This window comes from Loxodonta africana, chromosome 4, assembly GCF_030014295.1.
Source record: "Loxodonta africana isolate mLoxAfr1 chromosome 4, mLoxAfr1.hap2, whole genome shotgun sequence".
Lineage (NCBI taxonomy): Eukaryota > Metazoa > Chordata > Mammalia > Proboscidea > Elephantidae > Loxodonta > Loxodonta africana.
In genome coordinates, this window is record NC_087345.1 from 36291683 (window position 1) to 36311306 (window position 19624).

Sequence of the window (19624 nt, forward strand, 5' to 3'; positions counted from 1 at the left end):
GACTGTTGCAGAGAGCAATGTTCAGAGATGGGGCTTCCTCCTACAACTATTAACTGCGAATTACTTAAAGCTCCACAGATATAACTGCCAATTTGCCCTCATACTAGGCCCATGACAAATGTCACTTTAACCTGGACAGACGAAAAATTAATTGGTTCCTATTCTACAAGTAAAGACATAGTCAGAGATCATCAACTTGTACCATGTAATCTAGTACTCTTAACTCTGTAATTACTCATCAGGCCTCTCAATAAATTCTTCTTTCTATTGCTATTTTTAGCAATAATATAAGTTTGTCATAATAATAAGATACTATCATTACTAACAGAGTCCCTGGGTGATACAGATAGCATGCTCAACTGCTAATAAAAAGGTTGGAGGTTCTGAGTCCACTCAAAGTTACCTTGGAAGAAAGACCTGGCAATACACTTCTGAAAGTTCAGTCATTGAAAACCCTCTGAAATGCATTTCTACTCTGACACACATGGGGTCACCATGAGTCAGAATCAACTCAATGGCCACTGTTTGTTTAATCATTGCTTAATAGAAACCACCTACCATTATGTATCATGTACTTATGCAATTGGTTATGCACATTACTTTTTACATATATTACCTCATTCAATCCTCAAAACAGCTCTGTGAGGTCACCTATTTTACAGGTGAAGAAAAAGCTAGTGAGTGGTTGAGACAAGGATTTGAACCTAGGTCTGTTCAATTCCAAAACCACTGAAATTTTATTCTCATTCATACCCTGAAAACCTACTCTGAGTCACACCTAGTTCTAGAGTTTTGACACAGTATCATTTCCTAATACTCCAGCACAATCTTTAAGAGTCATGCAAAAACATTAGCGCTGAGAGAGAGTTATTTTAAAAATGAGAAAGCATTTAGCATAAGGGACTGGAAGGGCAATCCTCTTTGAAAGAGTATAGTTTCAGGCTGCCGGGCAGCGGGGGTGGGACCATGAGTTGGGGAAAGAAGGACAAAATGCCCCAGCCAAACGAGCTATATCAGTCCTGGCAGTTAATAACATGTGGCTACCATAGCCAGCACATTCTTCCAAACACAGGTTGGTAATAAAATACTTAATGTAAACAAAACTCCTTGGACAAAGTCCAAGACAGTCCAGTGTGCCATCAAGTACTACTGCTCTTTGGCTGACAGAGTTATAGAGAGGTTCCCATGTTAAATCTTTCTACATAACAGATACTCCTATCATTTGGTGAAATGTTTTTCAGCCTCAAGCCCTATAATCTAGGGTAACAGTATAACCTGTGTATTTTCTTTTGAGAGCTAAAAACAAAGTATAAGTTCAATTTTCCAAAATACACAAGGAAAATATACCTTTTAATCCATTTTCCTGCCTCTGTACGATCTCTCCTTTGCAAGGCTGATGGCAGTACGAGTAGTATATTTTTCTCCTGGAACAAGCTGTTCTGTGCTGTAGCTTTCAAGCCTCACAAAATAAAAAAAAATTTTCCTAAAAGAGAGTATCTGTCATTTTATCTACAGGGTTCATCTCTGCCCCCCTCCACCCCCCACCCCCCACCTTCCTTTCATTGTCTGGTTTGTCTGAAGCTTCTGGCTATTCTTGACTCTGACTCATGAGGACTCCACAGGTGTCAGAGTAGACCCGTGTTCCATAGGGTTTTCAGTGGCTGATTTTTTGGAAGCAGATCACCTCGCCTTTCTTCTAAGGTGCCTTTGGGAGTTCCTGGGTGGTGCAAACAGTTAATGCACTTGGCTGGTCTTAAAAAAAAACCCACATAAAAACTTGTTTTGTAACTGATCTGACTCATGATGACTCAGAGAGCCAGGATGAAGAGCACAGCACACATAGCATGCACACATGCTTATACACACATATACATATATGCATGCACAGGATGGCCAGCTGGCCACACATATACAAATGACATGCAAGAACAGCTGAAGTAGGGTAATGCTGAGCATAAGCAAAGGTCTGTCTTAATAGCTGAAATATAAATGGATGCTAATCTTCAGATGAACCTACAGAAGATAATTTAATATTGAGAGGCTGACTAAATGCAGGTACTATTCTCATAAGACTAGTTATCTATCTTTATTCAATGACCACGTATAGCAAAAGTTTAAAAGGTTGCAAGGCAGACTGATGAGACAATACTAATTATTGCAACAGTAATACCTCAGTTTGATTGTTGCTTCACGGCTGACTGCTATAGATTGTGTTGTGTCGCCCCAAAATACATATTGTAAATCCTAGCTTCTATGTCTGTGGTTATAATCCTATTTGGGAATGGGTTGTCTTTGCTATGTTAATGAGACAAGATTAGTATAGAGTGTGTCTTAAATAAATCTTTTTTTGAGATATAAAAGAGATTAAACAAGCAAGCAAGAGAAGCAGAGATGGGGAAAGAGATGCCAAGCCACATGAAGATCACCCAGGAGCAGAAGCTCAAAGAGACAAAGACCTTCCTCCAGAGCACACAGACAGAAAGCCTTCCTCTACAGCCGGCACCCTGAATTCAGACTTCTAGCCTCCTAAACTGTGAGAAAATTAATTTGTTACAGCAGCACTAGACAACTAAACACTTTAGTTTTCACATCCATTCTCTCATTAGATCGTTACCACAATTCATGGGAAGTTGAAGCACAGACATCATTTTTGTAGTTTACATTCAATTCTTCCCTTCCTTCATTCAACAAAATATAGAATGTATAACCCTGGTGGTCCAGTGGTTAAACACTTGGCTGCTGACAGGTTGGTTGTTCAAACCCACCAGCCACTCCACAGTCTGCTTCCCTAAAGATCTACAACCTTGGAAACCCTATGGGACAGTTCTCCTCTATCCTATAGGGTTGCTATGAGTCAGAATCAAATCAACTGCAATGGGTTTGTTTTTTTTTTTTTTTTTTGGCTTTTTAACATGTGCCAAGCATTGTTCGAGATGTGAAAAATTTAGCAGTAAACAGACAAAATTTCCTGCTCTTACACAGCTTACATTCTAGTGGGAGAGAAACAACAATACATAGTAAGCATAATGTCTTAGTCATCTACTGCTGCTATAACAGAAATACCATAAGTGGATGGCTTTAACAAAGAGAAATTTATTCTCTTACAGTATAGTAGGCTACAAGTCCAAATTCAGGGCAGCAGTTCCAGGCAAAGACTTTCTCTCTCTGTCAGCTCTAGAGGAAAGTCCTTGTCACCAGTCTTCCCTTGGTCTGGGAGAAACTCAGCACAGGAACCTCAGGTCCAAAGGATATGCTCTGCTCCTGGCACTGCTTTCTTGGTGGTATGAGGTCCGCACGTCTCTTTGCTCGGTTCTCTCTTTTATATCTCCAAAGACATTGGCTTAAAACATTGTCTAATCTTGTAGATCTCATCAATATAACTGCTGCTAATCCATCTTATTACATCATAGTGATAGGATTTACAACACATAGGATAATCACATCAGATGATAAAATGGTAGACAATTATACAATACAGGGAGTCATGACATAGCCAAGTTGACAGATGTTTTGGGGGGACACAATTCAATCCATGACACTTAATAAATACATAGTTATTTAGAAAGAATAATATTAGAATAATGCAGTAATTTAGAAAATAAGAAATATTATGAAATAATAAGTCAGGGCAATGGGAAGTGTTAGGGGAGTGGTTTGCAATTCTAAATAGCATTGTCAAGGCAGGCCTAATTAAAAAGGTGCCATTTGACAAAGTATCTGAGAGAAGAGCAGTCCAGTCAGAGGAAACAGCATGTGCAAAGAAAGGAGCTTGCCTGGGCTGTTTGAGGTGCAGCAAGGAGACCAGCATGATGAGGAGAATTATAGGAGATGAGGAAAGACAAGTAAGGGAGAAGGGGTTGGGACAGATCCTTTAAGACCTTAATGGTTTTGGAAACGAGTTTAGCTTTTACTCTAACTGCAATGAGAAGTCATTCTGACTGTTATGAGAAAAGACTATAGAATCTACAAGATAGCAGCAAGGAGAATAGAGTATTATTACAATATCCAGGCCAAAGATTATGACAGCTTGCTCCAGAGTTATAGCAGTGGAGGTAGTGAGAAGTGGTTGGATTATACATGCATTGTCAATGTAGAGCCAAAGAGGTTTCCTGACATGGAATGTGGGCAGTGAAGATACAGACAGTAAAGTAAGACTCCAAAGTTTTTGGCCAGGGCAACTGCAAGGATAGAAATGCCATTTGCTGAAATGTGAAAAACAACAGAGCAGATTTGAATAAATTTGAGTTTGGTTTTCCACATGTTAAGTTTAGAAGTCTATTCAATGTCCAAGTGGAGATGCTGAGTAAGCAGTTAGATATGGGGCTGCAGTAAAGGAGAGAAATCTCGGTTGGAAATGAAATTTGGGAATTGTCATCATGTAGATGGTATTTAAAACCATGAGCCTAGATGAAATCACTAAGGGAATGAGAATATAAAGGCATAAGGACAAATAACTGAGTCCTGGGACACTCCAAAGAGGTAGGTGGAAGAACTCAGCAAAGGAGACTGAGAGGGAACAAGAGAGGGAGGAAGAAAACCAGAAGTGTGTGGTTTTCTTGCAAGGCAAGGGAAAAATGTATTTCTGGGAAGGGGGAGAGATCAATTGTGTCAATGCACCCAAAGAAAACTGAGAATTGACCACTGTGTTTAACAACAGTTAACTACTACGCCAGTGATGTAGTGGTTAAGAGCTACAGCAGTTTGAATCTACCAGGTACTCCTTGGAAACCCTATGGGGAAGTTCTACTCTGTCCTATAGCATCACCGTGAGTCAGAATCGACTTGATGGCAACGGGTTTTGGTATTTTTGAGATGGGAGAAATAACTACATGTTTGGAAAATAACGATGTAGAAAAGAGAGGGAGAATTACAGAGTCTTTGAGTAGATGAAAAAAGATGCAACCTCATTCACAAATGAAAGAAATCAAGACACAGAAAAATTGACTTACCAAAGATCACACAACTAATAAGTGGTAGTTTCTAGATTTGAATCCAAGTCTTTCAGCGCTATGTTCAGCATTCTTTCCACTATATCACAACGGAGGAACCCTTGGTGTCATCCACTACAACAGGCTTAGCAATGGTCATCAATTTCTGTCTAATGACATTGTTTCAGAGCACACCTAACTTAATAGGCAATTCATTTCAACATCTTGAGTGTTTGTCTAAATGCATGTCAGGCACCGGGCTGGTGGGAATTGTGGAAGGGAAAATATAAAAGTGAATGCCATAGTACTTTCTCTGAAGAAACAAAAAAATCTAGTGAAGCTTAAACAAATAACTGAGAGATGACAAAATGAAACATGTGTACTGTTGGATGGCTCTAATGATCAAAGTATTTCCTTAAACTGAGGCACACTCTGTCTATAGGCAACATCCCCCGAACTGCTTCTAATCTATTCGTTAGGGAATGTGGACGAGTCATAAAGTCCTTTCACACTGATAGAAATTTATTCCAACTGTGGTCCTGGAATAAACAATAGATCACAGCCGCACAAGCATACTTAGGATAAAAAGTCAATTCACCAATGTGAATTTATTTCATGTCTTTATTTTTCAACTGCTTCTTTTGTACTATGAACAGTAACTCACTCGTACTTATGGTATTAAACTCAGGGGTGGGACTATTGTAGGTTTAATTCCAGAAAATACTCAAAATTCTTCAAGTCTGTTGAGAAATGTGTTAAATATTTCAGAAGAATAATGCTTTCCAAGTATAAAAACATGAATTCTATTCATAGCAAAGTATACTATGTATGTGAGTATCAAATATTTCTTGAGATTATTGTGATGCTTTGTCAATTCTTTTTATTAAAATAGAAATGTGGTCCATTTAAAAGTCCTTTGGACTTACAGGGAACAGAATTTGTGGTCCTGGTATCTTTTTTCCTTCCACTTAACAGTGAGGACATTTGCATGGAAACAAAGCCTTCTCTTCCACCTGTTGTTGTTAGGTGCCCTCCAGTCTCTTCCACCTAGGTTATCTTTTTTAGGAAACCAAATCTCCAATGTATTAAATCTGCAGTAACTACCTGTGATGATAACTATAGAAGAATTAATATTTTGATGAAGAAGAGTAGGCAAATATAAGAAAGGCAAGATCTATTTGCTCTGCCTAGAATTCTCACATCCACTATTTTTAACAAACTCCTAAACAGTCTTTTTTTTCCTAAACAGTCTTTAAGAGACTTTTCAAATGTTGACTTCTTGTGAAGTCTTCCCTGACCCTCTTCAACTTAGCCATCCTCACCCCCACCTCACATACTCTATAGCACTTTGTACACACCTCTGTTGTGATACATCAAATTTATTCATCTACCCTCCCAAGTGGGAGAGCTTCCTGAGCAGATGGGGGTTCCCAGTGTACCACACAGTGCCTGGAATATGGACCAAAAAACCACAAACCCTTTGCCATCAAGTTGATTCCGACTCATATAGACCCTATAAAAAGGACAGAGTAAAACTGCCAATATAGGGTTTCCAAGGAGCACCTGGTGGATTCAAACTGCCAGCCTTTGGGTTAGCAGCTGTAGCTCTTAACCACTACACCACCAGAGATATGGAAGGTGTTCAATAAACGTCGATGGCATGAAGGAAGGAAGGAATGAGTCCATGAATTAATGCAGTTAAATCGAAAAGCAAAAAAGAACTAAGGCTTAGAAATAAAAAAGAACAATGAATTTTCAATAGCCAAGTGGTTCCCTTATTTAGTCATACCACTACATTTTATAAAGGATGACACTTATTTAAATGACTTGTCTAACTTAGTTACTGTCAGAACCAGGGCTAGAACAATTGATCTTTTAGTATTTACCAAACCCCTGATCTTTTCATCATTATAATACTGATCACACAGTATTGTCAGTCTTCTCCATCACGTTGAGCTCCTTGAATGCAGTAACAAAGTCGTATCTGTCTCTACCATCCCTTGATTATAATGATGTAGGTAATGAATATAGTCCATGGTGCCATAGAAATAATCTCAAATTCAGATACGTGGACTTGCAGTCCCCGCCTTTAACAACACCTTTCTGTATTAATTTCCAGATTGCCGAAGAGACTTGAGTGAGAACTGGTGCAGTGAAGTATGCCTAAGCCTTAGAGTCAAACATACCTAGATTTAAATCCCAGCTCTAAAATTTACTTCATGACCTTAGGTATATTATTTTAATCTTCCTGAGCTCAGTTACCTCTTCTATAAGAGGGGAGGGTTAATAATGCCTACCTACTACTAGCATGTTGTAAGTGCTTAATAAATTGTAGTTATTATTTTATTGTAGTTAATATTAATTAATGCTATAAAGTAGAAGGGCCCTGGTGGTGCAGTGGTTAACGTTTGGCTGCTAATCAGGAGATTGGCAGTTTGAATCTACCAGCCACTCCTCGGAAAACCTTTGGCGGGGGTGGGCAGCTCTACTCTGTCCTATAGAGTCTCTATGAGTTGGAGTCAACTCAACAGCAATGGGATAAAGTAGAAGTGGAGCATTTTTCCAACTCCTCTCTGCATATTCAAATCTTACCTGTCCTTTAAGCTACATTTTCAGGCAGACTTCTCCCACAAATTCTCAGGTAATTGTCTTTTCTTGACTTCACATGACATTGACTGGATCATACATACCCTTTAGCACTGGGTAACAAATTCTATCTTGAACTGTTCTATAATTGTTTATTATGTGCTTATCTCACTTTTCTCATCAGATTATAAGCTTTTTGACCATGTAATAGGGTGAAAATTGAATTGGTATAGAGAGATTAACCCACTGCCATTGACTCGATTCCGACTCATAGTGACCCTATAGGACAGAGTAGAACTGCCCCACAGAGTTTCCAAGGAGCACCTGGCAGATGTGAACTGCTGACCGTTTGGTTAGCAGCCGTAGAACTTAACCACTATGCCACCAGGGTTTCATAGAGAGACTAGAAGCAGGGAAACCAGAATAGAGGTGAATTAGAATAGCTCTGATAAGAGATGATGGCAATGACAACTGGAGCACTGGAAGTGGAAAGAGGAGAGATGGATTTGAGATACACCTTAGGAAAAGAATTGGCAAAATTTGGCCACAATTAAATGTGACAGATAAGGGAGCAAAAAGTCAAAGAAGGTATCTAAAATAAATGGTTATCTATCTAGATGATGATGATAATATCCAAAATAGAGAATAAAAGAAAAGGAGATTGGGGACTAAGGGTAGGTGTGGGGTGAAGGGAAGAGAAGGACAAAAGATATTTTTGACAAGTAAGCACAAGTAGACATTAAAGAGAGAGGGAACAAGATCTAAGATGTAGATTCTTACAGATGTTTCCTTAGGAAACAAAGCCACTTCTGACTCTCCAGCTACAGAAGACACAAAAGAGACAGGGAGGGGTGAATGCTGAGAAAGTAGTTTGTTCAATGTGGCCAGGAAGCAGAAACAGGCCCAGAGGGTAAATGTTACAAGGAAGCAAATTTTGGTTTGCCCTGTGGAAGAACTTTCTAAATAATACCTCCTTCTCCCCCTTCACCCCTTCAGTCAGCAAGTACTGGTGTCAATATAGGCTGTAAATTAACTAGTAACACCATTTGTCCACCTTTTATGTGTATGTGTGTATGCGCGCATGCACGCATGTGGTCTTTTTATTTCACTTTTTTAGTCACTTTTTTTTTCATTGTGCTTTAGATGGTTTACAGAACAAACCAGTTTCTTACCAGTTAGTACACACATTGTTCTATGACATTGGTTAACAGCCCCACAACAAGTCAACACTCTCCCTTTTCAACCCTGGGTTCCCTATTACCAGCTTTCCTGTTCTCCTGCCATCCAGTCCCTGCCCCAGGGCTAGTGCGTCCCTTCAGTCTTGTTCCATGGACCTGTTCAATCTTTGCTTGAAGGGTGAACTTCAGGAGTGCCCTCATTACTGAGCTGAAAGGTGTCCAGGGGCCATACACTCAGGGCTTCTCCAGTCTCTGTCAGGCCACCAAGTCTGGGCTTTCTTTCTGAGTTAGAATTTTGTTCTACATTTTTCTCCAGCTCTGTCTGGGACCCTCTATTGTGATCCCTTGTCAGAGCAGTCAGTGGTGGCAGCTGGGAACCATAGCGTTCTGGACTCAGTCTGGTGGAGGCCGTGGTAGATGTGGTCCATTAGTCCTTTGGATTAATCTTTCCCTTGTATCTTTAGTTTTCCTCATTCTTCCTTGCTCCCAAAAGGGTGAGACCAGTGGAGTATCCTAGATGGCTACTCACAGGCTTTTAAGACCCCAGATGCCAAAATAGAATGTAGAATATATTGTTTATAAACAATGTTATGCCAATTGAGCTAGGTATTCCCAGAGATCATGGTCCCCACAGCACTCAGCCCAGCAATTCAGCCCCTCAGGGAGTTTGCATGTGTCTATGGAGCTACCATGTCCTTGCTTTGTACAGGTTGTACTGGCTTCCCTAGTATTGTATACTGTATTACCCTTCACCAAAGTTTCCACTTATCTACTGTCTATTAAGTATTTTTCTATCCCCACCCCTCCCCTCCCTCATAACCATCAAAAATTGTTTCTTTTTGTATGTAAACCTTTTCATGAGTATTTACAGTAGTGGTCTCATACAATATTTGTCCTTTTGTGACTGGCTTATTTCACTCAGCATAATGGCCTCCAGATTCATCCATGTTATGAGATGCTTCACAAATTCATCGTTGTTCTTTATCATTGCATAATATTCCTTTGTGTGTATATACCACAGTTTATTTATCCATTCATCTGCTGATGGGCATCTAGGTTGTTTCCATCTTTTTGCTGGTGTGAACAATGCTGCAAGGAACATGGGTATGCATATGTCTGTCCGTGCGATGACTCTTATTTCTCTAGGATATATTCCTAGAAGTGGGATTGCTGGATCATATGGTATTTCTATTCTAGCTTTGTAAGGAAGTGCCATATCATTTTCTAAAATGGTTGTATCATCTTGCATTCCCACCAGTGGTGCCTAAGAGTTCCGATCTCCCTTCAGCCTCTCCAACATCTGTTATTTCCTGTTTTATTGATTCCTGCCAGTAATGCCAGGGTGAGATGTTATCTCATTGTGGTTTTGATTTGCATTTCTCTAATGGGTAGCAATCCTGAGCATTTCCTCATACATCTGTTGGCCACTTGAATGTCTTCTTCGGTGAAGTGTCTGTTCATTTCCTTTGCCCATTTTTTAATTGAATTATTTGTCTTTTTGTTGAAAAGGTGTTGGGTTTTCTTGTAGATTTTAGAGATTAGACCTTGTCTGATTTGTAATAGCCAGTTTTTTTTTTCCCAGTCTATAGGTTCTCTTTTTACTCTTTTGGTGAAGTCTTTTGATGAGCATAAGTGTTTAATTTTTAGAAGATCCTAGTTATCTAGCTTATCCTCTGGAGCCTGTATATTGTTGGTTGTAGTTTGTATCCTGTTAATGCCATGTATTAGGGCCTCTAGTGTTGATCCCATTTGTCTACCTTTTGAACTTAAAATTTACTTTGAATTCATGCAGTATTTCATAGTTTCCAAAAGCTTTCACATAATTTTCACAACAATCTTGTAAATCTGCAGAGTCAGTTTTGTAATTCCCATTTTCAGATAAAGAAATTAAGAGGCATGAACGTTAAATTCCAGAGTCCACAAGAAAATTTCTAAAGCTAATAGGGGAATTAAGCAAAGTTGCAGGGTACAAAGTCGATAAACAAAAATCAGTTGTGTTTCTATATATTAGCAAGGAGAAATCTGAAAGGGGAGTTAGGGAAACAATTCCATTTATAATGGCACCTAAGAGAATAAAATACCTAGGAATAAATCTAGCCAGGGGTGTGAAGAACTTATACAATAAAAAGTACAAAACACTGCTGGAAGAGATTAAAGAAGAATTAAATAAATGGAAAGATCTTCATGGATTGGAAGACTTAATACCATTAAAATGTCGATACTACCCAAAGTGATCCCAATCAAAATTCCAACGGCCTTCTTTACAGAAATAGAAAAACCAATCCTCAGCTTTATGTGGAATGGTAAGAGGCCCCAAATAGCTAAAACAATGTTGAAAGAACAAAGTAGGAGGACTAACACTTTTTGATTTTAAAATATTCTATATAGCTACAGTAATCAAAACAGCCCGACACTGGTATAACACCAGACACAAAGGCCAATAGAATAGAACTGAGAGTCCAGAAACAAACCCACACATCTATGGTCAATTGATTTTTGACAAGGGTGCTAAGTTCATTTGATGGTGAAAGAAGAGTCTCTTCAATAAATGGTGGCTGGGAAAATTGGATTTCTACATGCAGAAAAATTAAACAGGATCCATGCCTTACACCATCCACAAAAACAAATTCAAAATGGATTAAGGACCTAAATGTGCAAACTCTACTTTGAGGAGGCAGCTCTTCCCCAGTCGTATTTCGAGTGCCTTCCAACCTGAGGGGCTCATCTTCTGGCACTATATCAGACAATGTTCCACAGCTATTCATAAAGATTTTACTGGTTAATTCTTTTCAGAAGTAGACTGCCAGGCCCTTCTTCCTAGTCTTTCATACTCTGGATGCTCAGCTGAAACCTGTCCACCACTGGTGACCCTGCTGGTATCTGAATACCAGTGGCATTTTGCAAACAGCAAAAGATAAAATAAATGAATGAAACCTCATAAAAATTAAAAACTTTTGTTCATCAAAAGACTTTACCAAAAAAGTGAAAAGACAAGCTACTGACTAGGAGAATATCTTCGGAAAGCATATATCTGACAAGAACCTAATAACCAAAATATATATAAAACTTTGACAACTTAACAACAAAAAGGCAACACAATCATAACATGGGCAAAGGACTTGAATAGACATTTCACTAAAGAGGGCATACAAATGACCACCAAACATGAAAAGATGCTCACCATCATTAGCCATCAGAGATACAAATCAAAACCACAATGAAATACCATTTCACTCCCACTAGCATGGCTAAGATTAAAAATAAAAAAACAGAAAACAGATGTTGGCGAGGATGTGGGGAAATTGGAACCCTTATCCATTGCTGTTAGGAACGCAAAGTAATACAGCCATTGTGAAAAACACTGTGGCAGTTCCTCAAAAAACTAAAAATAGAACTACCAAATGACCCAGAAATTCTACTCCTAAGTATATACCTAAAAGACTTGAACAGAGACTTGTACACCAATGTTCATTGCGGTACTATCCACAATAGCCAAAAGGTGGAAACAACCTAAATGTCCATCAACAGATGAATGGTAAACAAAATTCCATTCATACAGTGGAATACTACTCAGCCAGTAGGAGATATGGAGTCTCAATACATGCTACAGTATGGGGATGGAGCTTGAAGACATTATGCCAGGTGAAATAAGTCAACCACAAAAGGACAAATATTATATGACCTCACTTATATAAAAGACAGGAGCCCTAGTGGCACAGTGGTTAAGAGCTCAGGCTGCTAACCAAAAGGTTGGCAGTTCAAATCCACCAGCCATTCCTTGGAAACTCTGTGGGGCAGTTCTACTCTGTCCTATAGGGTCTCTATAAATCCGAATCAACTCGATGGCAATGGGTATATAAAAAGACAACAAAAGGCAAATGTATAGAGGCCAAAGATTATTATTAGTTGTTACCAGGGGTAGGAGGGAGGTGGAAGGGGGGGGGGTTAACAGGGATGGTAATATCATTGATTAATGGTAGATTGCACAGATTATTATTGCAATTCCTATCAATAAGTATAGCTGTAAAAAGTTGAACTGGCAAAAGTTGTGTGGTAGATATACTTAAAATGACAAAAAAGAGTAGCTGCTAAGGCTGCTTATGTACAACCAAACACCTCATAGGATTTTGTTTCTTGGTTTGGAGTTTTAGGGTCATGATGTCATGGGATATCCCAGTTAATTGGCCTAATAACATGTTTAGTGCTTCTGTTCTACCGCCTAGTTCGTTGCGTAGTACCTGGGGTCTTAAAAGCTTGCAAGCAACCACCCAAATCACAATCGTTCTCTATTCACCTGGAGCAACAGAGGAAGAAAGACAGTCAGGAATAAGATGAGGATATAGAATGTGTAGGTAATTGCTTCCATGAAGAACTGCCTCCTTTGCCGTGAGTCCACAACTGGATGGTGCCTGGCTATCATTACTGAACATTTTGATCAAAGATTCTATAGAAGAATCCTGACCAAAAGGGGAAAAATATAGAACAGAATTTTAAATTCTAGACTTTCTGGAGCCATGGAGGGTAGATGAACCCCTGAAACTACTGCCCTGAGATAATCTTTAAACCTTAAACCAAAAATACCTCCTGAAGTCATCTTAAAACCAAACAATAGTTTAGCTTAACTAGAAAAAAGTCTGCCTTGAGCATTATGCTCTTTTAAGAACTATCTATATGGGATCAAACTGACAACAGCAACTCGAAAGATTAGATAGGAACTTTAGAGGCAATGAGTTTATATTAATGAGGGAGGAAAAACTCAGAAAAGGAGAGTGAGAATGGTTGCACAACTGAAGAATGTAATCAGTGTCACTAAACTGTACATGTAAAAACTGTTGAATTGGTGTATGTTTTGCTGTGTATATTTTCAACAACAAAATAAATAAAATTTAGAAAAAAAGAAAACCCTATGGAGCACAGTTCCACTCTGACACACATGAGGTCGCCACAAGTTGGAATCAACTCAATGACAACCAGTATTAAAAAAAAAAAGGCATGAACATTAAGATGTTTAAGTTTACAGAGCTAGTAAATAGCAGAGCCAATATGCATATCCAATCTTTTGAAATATCTTTATTTTCTCTTCTTTCTGTCCTGTCACTCCTCCTCTCCTCACTCTGCTAGCAATAAACTCTGATTTCCCCACTTCAGTTAGCACTCTCTGATAAAGAAGGCACAAATAGTAACATACCAGCTATGCCATGAAGAATTCGGTATTCCCATCACTCAGAAAAAGTGGACTGAAATTCGAGCCTGTAAAAGTAACTATGGACTCAGATCTAAATCATCTCAGATTGCATTATATGCACATATTTAACAAAGTAGCAAATGGAATCAACTATAGTGAATCTGTATAATGTATTAAGCCCCTACTCTGTGTAATACAACTATCAACATGCCAAGTTATTCTTGAAATCTTTAAAAAAACATGAAAAAAGAAAACATGCCACATTCTAACTTAACATGTTTAATTATAAGTTAATTTTTGCACAAATGATAATTTGTAGATATAATCCTAAATGCATCTGTGTAACCATAAAGAGCACTTAGTGTAAGAATAAGTTATAAATATGTCTTTCAAATAAGTAGGAATTCTGACCCTAACCAATCAGTTGCTGTCTTAGGCTGGGTTCTCTAAATAAGCAAAACTAGCAAATTGTATAAATATATATAGAGATACTTGTATCAAAGAAATGGCTCATGCAATTGTTGAGGCTGGAATGTCCCAAGTCCATGGATTAGGATAGAGGCTTCTCTTGATTCATATAGGGGCAGGGGCTGGTGAACCCAAGATTGGCAGGTCAGAAAGTAGGACTCTTGCTCATAGGCTGTGAATATTGAAGAATCCCAAGATCGGCAGGCAAGACCACAAGGCTTCTCCTGATTCACGTAGCTGCAGGGGCTGGCGAATCAAAGACCGGCAGGTCAGAGAGCAGGGCTCTGCTCACAGTCTGTGAAGATCAACGAATCCCAAGATCAGCAGATAAGCTGATAGCTCAAGTCCCAAAAACCGGAAGTGAGACAAACAGGAGGCAGCCGCAGGATCCAGAGCAAGCAAAAAGCCTGAAAGTCTGCTTATATTCAGATGCAGGCCACACCTGCAAGGAAACTCCCTTTCAACTAATTGGCTGCTCACAGTAGATCCCATCATGGGAGTGATCACATATAAACACTGAGAATCATGGCCCAGCCAAGTTGACACACAATCTTAACCAACATATTTGCTTATTATTGATAGCAAGCTATAAGCTATAGAGAAGGATAATTGTATTCCAGGATATTCAAATGAAATCAAATGACTTGAGCACCAAAGTTCTTTCAAGAGACAGACTGGTAAACAAATTCCTTCTCCTTTATCAACAGCTACCAGTTATATCACCATGTCCTAGATACACTGCATGTACTGTCTCACTGAATTCTCACTACAACCCTGCTAGACAGGTATAGAACCTACGCCACAACTGAGAAAACTGAGGCTCAAAGAAATTAAATACATAACTTGCACTACCTAATGCAAAAACTTGGAAACCCTGGTGGCGTAGTGGCTAAGTGCTACAGCTGCTAACCAAAGGGTTGGCAGTTTGAATCCACCAGGTGCTCCTTGGAAACTCTATGGGGCAGTTCTACTCTGTCCTATAGCGTCGCTATGAGTGGGAATCGACGGCACTGGGTTTTTTGGTTTAATGCAAAAACTTGCACTATGAATGATGGCAGAATTGAGATTACCTCAAAATTTCCCACTGCCCATACCTTACACCACATATAAAAATCAACTCAAAATGAATCAAGGACCTAAATACGAGAACTAAAACTGTAAAATTCTTAGAACAAAACATAGGGGTAATGCTTTGGGACCTAGTTTTTAACAATAGATTCTTAATGAGGATACCAAATGTACAAGGAGCAAAAGGCCAAGAAGATAAATTGACTTTACCAAAATTTAAAACTTCTTTTGTGCAACAAAGGGCTTTATCAACAAAGTGAAGGGACAACCTACAGGTTAGGATAAAATTTGGGGAACTATATGTCTTTCAAGGGTTTAATATCTAGAATATATAAAGAATTCCTACAACTCAATCAAAAAATGAGTAAAGGAATTGAATAAACATTTCACAAGAGAGGATATACAAATGGCCAATTAGCACATGAAAAGATACTTGACATCTGGTTAAATGCACTAACCAGTGCCATCGAGTCAATTCTGACTCGTGGCAACCCCATGTGTGTCAGAGTAGAACTGTGCTCCATAAGGTTTTCAATGGATGATGATTCAGAAGTAGATTGCCCAGCCTTTCTTTCCTGGGTGAACTTGAACCTGCAACCTTTCAGTTAGCAGTCAAGTGTGTTAACTGTTTGCACCACCCAGGGATTCCCATTAAGTCATTACCCATTCATGTGGAGTCAGACTCTGACTCATAGCAACCCTATAAAACCAAAACCAAACCCAGTGCCATCGAGCCGATTCCAACTCATAGCCACCCTATAGGACAGAGTAGAACTGCCCCATAGAGTTTCCAAGGAGCACCTGGCAGATTCAAACTGCCGACACTTTGGTTAGCAGCTGTAGCACTTAACCACTACACCACCAGGGTTTCCAATAGACAGAGGAGAACTGCTCCATAGGGATTTCAAGGAGCAGCTGGTGGGTTTGAATTGCAGAGCTTTCGGTTAGCAGCCCAGTGCTAAACCATTGCGCCACCACAGCTTCTCCATTAGTCATTAAAAACCTGTGGTCGTCACGTTGATTCCAACTGCAGACCTTTTGGTTAGCAGCTGAGCTCTTAACCACTGCCCCACCAGGACTCCCATTAATCATTAGGGAGATGCAAATCAAAACCACCATGAGATCATACTTCACCTCCATGCAAATGGCTATTATTAAAAAAAAAATAGGTGCTTGTCAGGATGTGGAGAAATTGAAACCGTCATCCACTGCTGATGAGAATGAAAATGGTAGTCACTGTAGAAAACAGTTTGACAGTTCCTCAAAAAGTTAAAAATAGAACCACCATATGACCCAACAATCCCAACCCTAGGTATACACCCAAAATAAGCGAAAGCAGGAACACAAGCAGAAACTTGTATGCCAGTGATCTAGATGGCATCTTCTTCTAATATATGGCTGTTTTGTCTGCATTGAAAAGCCATTTTGTAGTGCAGTGTACCCGTCTGTAGTATAGTGTACCATTTTGTAGTGTAGTGTACCCGTCTGTAGTGTAGTGTACCATTTTGTAGTGTAGTGTACCCGTTTGTAGTGTAGTGTACCCGCTTGTAGTGTAGTGTACCAGTTTGTAGTGTAGTGTACCAGTTTGTAGTGTAGTGTACCATTTTGTAGTGTAGTGTACCAGTTTGTAGTGTAGCCACCTTCACCAACTATCTTAGCCAGATCAACTTGCTGCGGCTTCTACAGCAGCACTTGCTGCTTCACCTTGCACTTTCATGTAATGGAGAAGTCAAGGCCTGGCTTCAAAGCTTCAAAGGGCAGGCTGACTCTCTTGTTAGGCGTTAATGCAGCTGGTAACTTTAAACTGAAAACAATGCTCATTTACCACTCTGAAAATCCTAGGACCCTTAAGAATTATGCTAAATCTACTCTGCCTGTGCTCTATAAATGGAACAACAAAGCCTGGATGACAGCACATCTGTTTACAACATGGTTTATTGAATATTTTAAGGTAGCTGTTGAGATTTATTGCTCAGAAAAAAAGATTCTTTTCAAAATATTACTGCTCATTGTCAATGCACCTGGACACCCAAGAGCTCTGATGGAGATTTACAAGGAGATTAATGTTGTTTTTCTTGCCTGCTAACACAACATCCATTCTGCAGCCTATGGGTCAAGGAGTAATTTTGACTTTCAAGTCTTATTATTTAAGAAATATATTTTGTAAGGCTATAGCTGCCATAGTGATTCCTCTGATGGATCTGGGCAAAGTAAATTGAAAACCTTCTGGAAAGGATTCACCATTCTAGATGCCACTAAGAACATTCATGATTCGTGGGAGGAGGTCAAAATATCAACATTAACAGGAGTTTGGAAGAAGTTGATTCCAACCCTCATGGATGACTTTGAGAGATTCAAGGCTTCAGGGAAGAAATAACTGCAGACGTGGTAGAAATAGCAAGAGAGCTAGAATTAGAAGCGGAGCCTGAAGATGTGACTGAATTGCTACAATCTCAGGATAAAATGTTAACGGATGAGGAGTTGCTTCTCATGGATGAGCAAAGAAAGTGGTTTTTTGAGATGGAATCTATTTCTGGTGAAGATGCTGTGAACATTGTTGAAATAACAACAAAGGATTTAGAATACTACATAGAATAGTTCATAAAGCAGCAGCAGGGTTTGAGAGGATTGACTCCAATATTGAAAGAGTGTAGAGAGTTGAAAAGGTCTAAAAACTGAACACTAGGATATTCTGACATTTAGAGGTCTGGAAAATGAGAAGAACCCAGCAATGGAGACCTAAAAGAGTAAGGAAGAAAACCAACAGAATGTGGTACTCTAAAAACCAAGGGAAGAAAATGTTTCCAGGAGGAGGAAGTGATCAACCTTATCACAACATTTGTCACACTATAGATTTAATAATGTGGAGGTCATTATTGACCTTTACAGGAACAATTTTGGTGATCAGTCAGGGTTCAAGACAAAATGGGAGGAGAGGGAAGCAGAGAATATGGCGATTAATTGTAAGGGGAAGTGAGGTCAAGAGAGAAGTATATATATATATTTCTTCTTAAAAAATATTTTTATGCTGTTGATAATGAGTTGATAGAGAGGGGAAAATTGATGCAGAAGAAAAGGGGAAATTACTGAAAAAAAAATTTCTGAGTAGATGATAAATAGCGCAAAGGGTAAGGACTGGCCTGAAAAAGTTTATACGTAATAATAGGAAGGAAAGCTGAGTATGAGGGCAGAGTAGTTGGTATATGTGGCAATGGAAGCTCTTTTGTTTCAACTTTCATGATAAAGTAGGAAGATCATCAACTGAGAGTGAGGATGAGAGAAGTTTCAAAATTTTGCCAAGAGATTTGAAAGTATGTATTCAAGAGAGAGTACGCCTCAAAATAAAGAAAACAAAAATCCTCACAACTGGACCAATGAGCAACATCATGACAAACGGAGAAAAGACTGAAGTTGTCAAGGATTTCATTTTACTTGGATCCACAATCAACAGCCATGGAAGCTGCAGTCAAGAAATCAAAAGACGCATTGCACTGGGCAAATCTGCTACAAAGGACCTCTTCAAAGTGTTGAAGAGCAAAGATGTCACCCTGAAGACTAAGGTGCACCTGACCCAAGCCATGGTATTTTCAATCACATCACATGCATGTGAAAGCTGGACAATGAATAAGGAAGACCGAAGAAGAGTTGACGCCTTTGAATTGTGGTGTTGGCGAAGAATATTGAATATACCGTGGACTGCCAAAAGAACGAACAAATCTGTTGAGGAAGTACAACCAGAATGCTCCTTAGAGGCAAGGATGGTGAGGCTGCGTCTTACATACTTTGGACATGTTGTCAGGAGGGATCAGTCCCTGGAGAAGGACATCATGTGTGGCAGAGTACAGGGTCAGCGGAAAAGAGGAAGACCCTCAATGAGGTGGATTGACACAGTGGCTGCAACAATGAGCTCAAGCCTAACAATGATTGCAAGCATGGCACAGGACCGGGCAGTGTTTCGTTCTGTTGTGCATAGGGTCGCTATGAGTCGGAACCGACTCGACGGCACCTAACAACAACAACAACTATTCAAGAGAGAGACTGTAATGATGAATCACAGAACTTAAGCATATATACTATCATAACTTTTTTCACTGTGCTCAAATTACTGTCTTCCCCACTGTCCCCAAAGCAGAAGCTGTGTCTCTTTTATCCTTCAGTGCAGAGCTCCCAAATGGGGGTGAACAGACCAAATCCAGCCTATGTGTACGTTG

The 19624-nt window shown here is 39.4% G+C and overlaps 1 long non-coding RNA gene across 1 annotated transcript in view; it reads right to left on the minus strand.

The window, feature by feature from the left end:
- Positions 1–19624, minus strand: part of LOC135231177 (uncharacterized) — a 112465-nt gene that overhangs the window by 79834 nt on the left and 13007 nt on the right. The window lies entirely within an intron of this gene.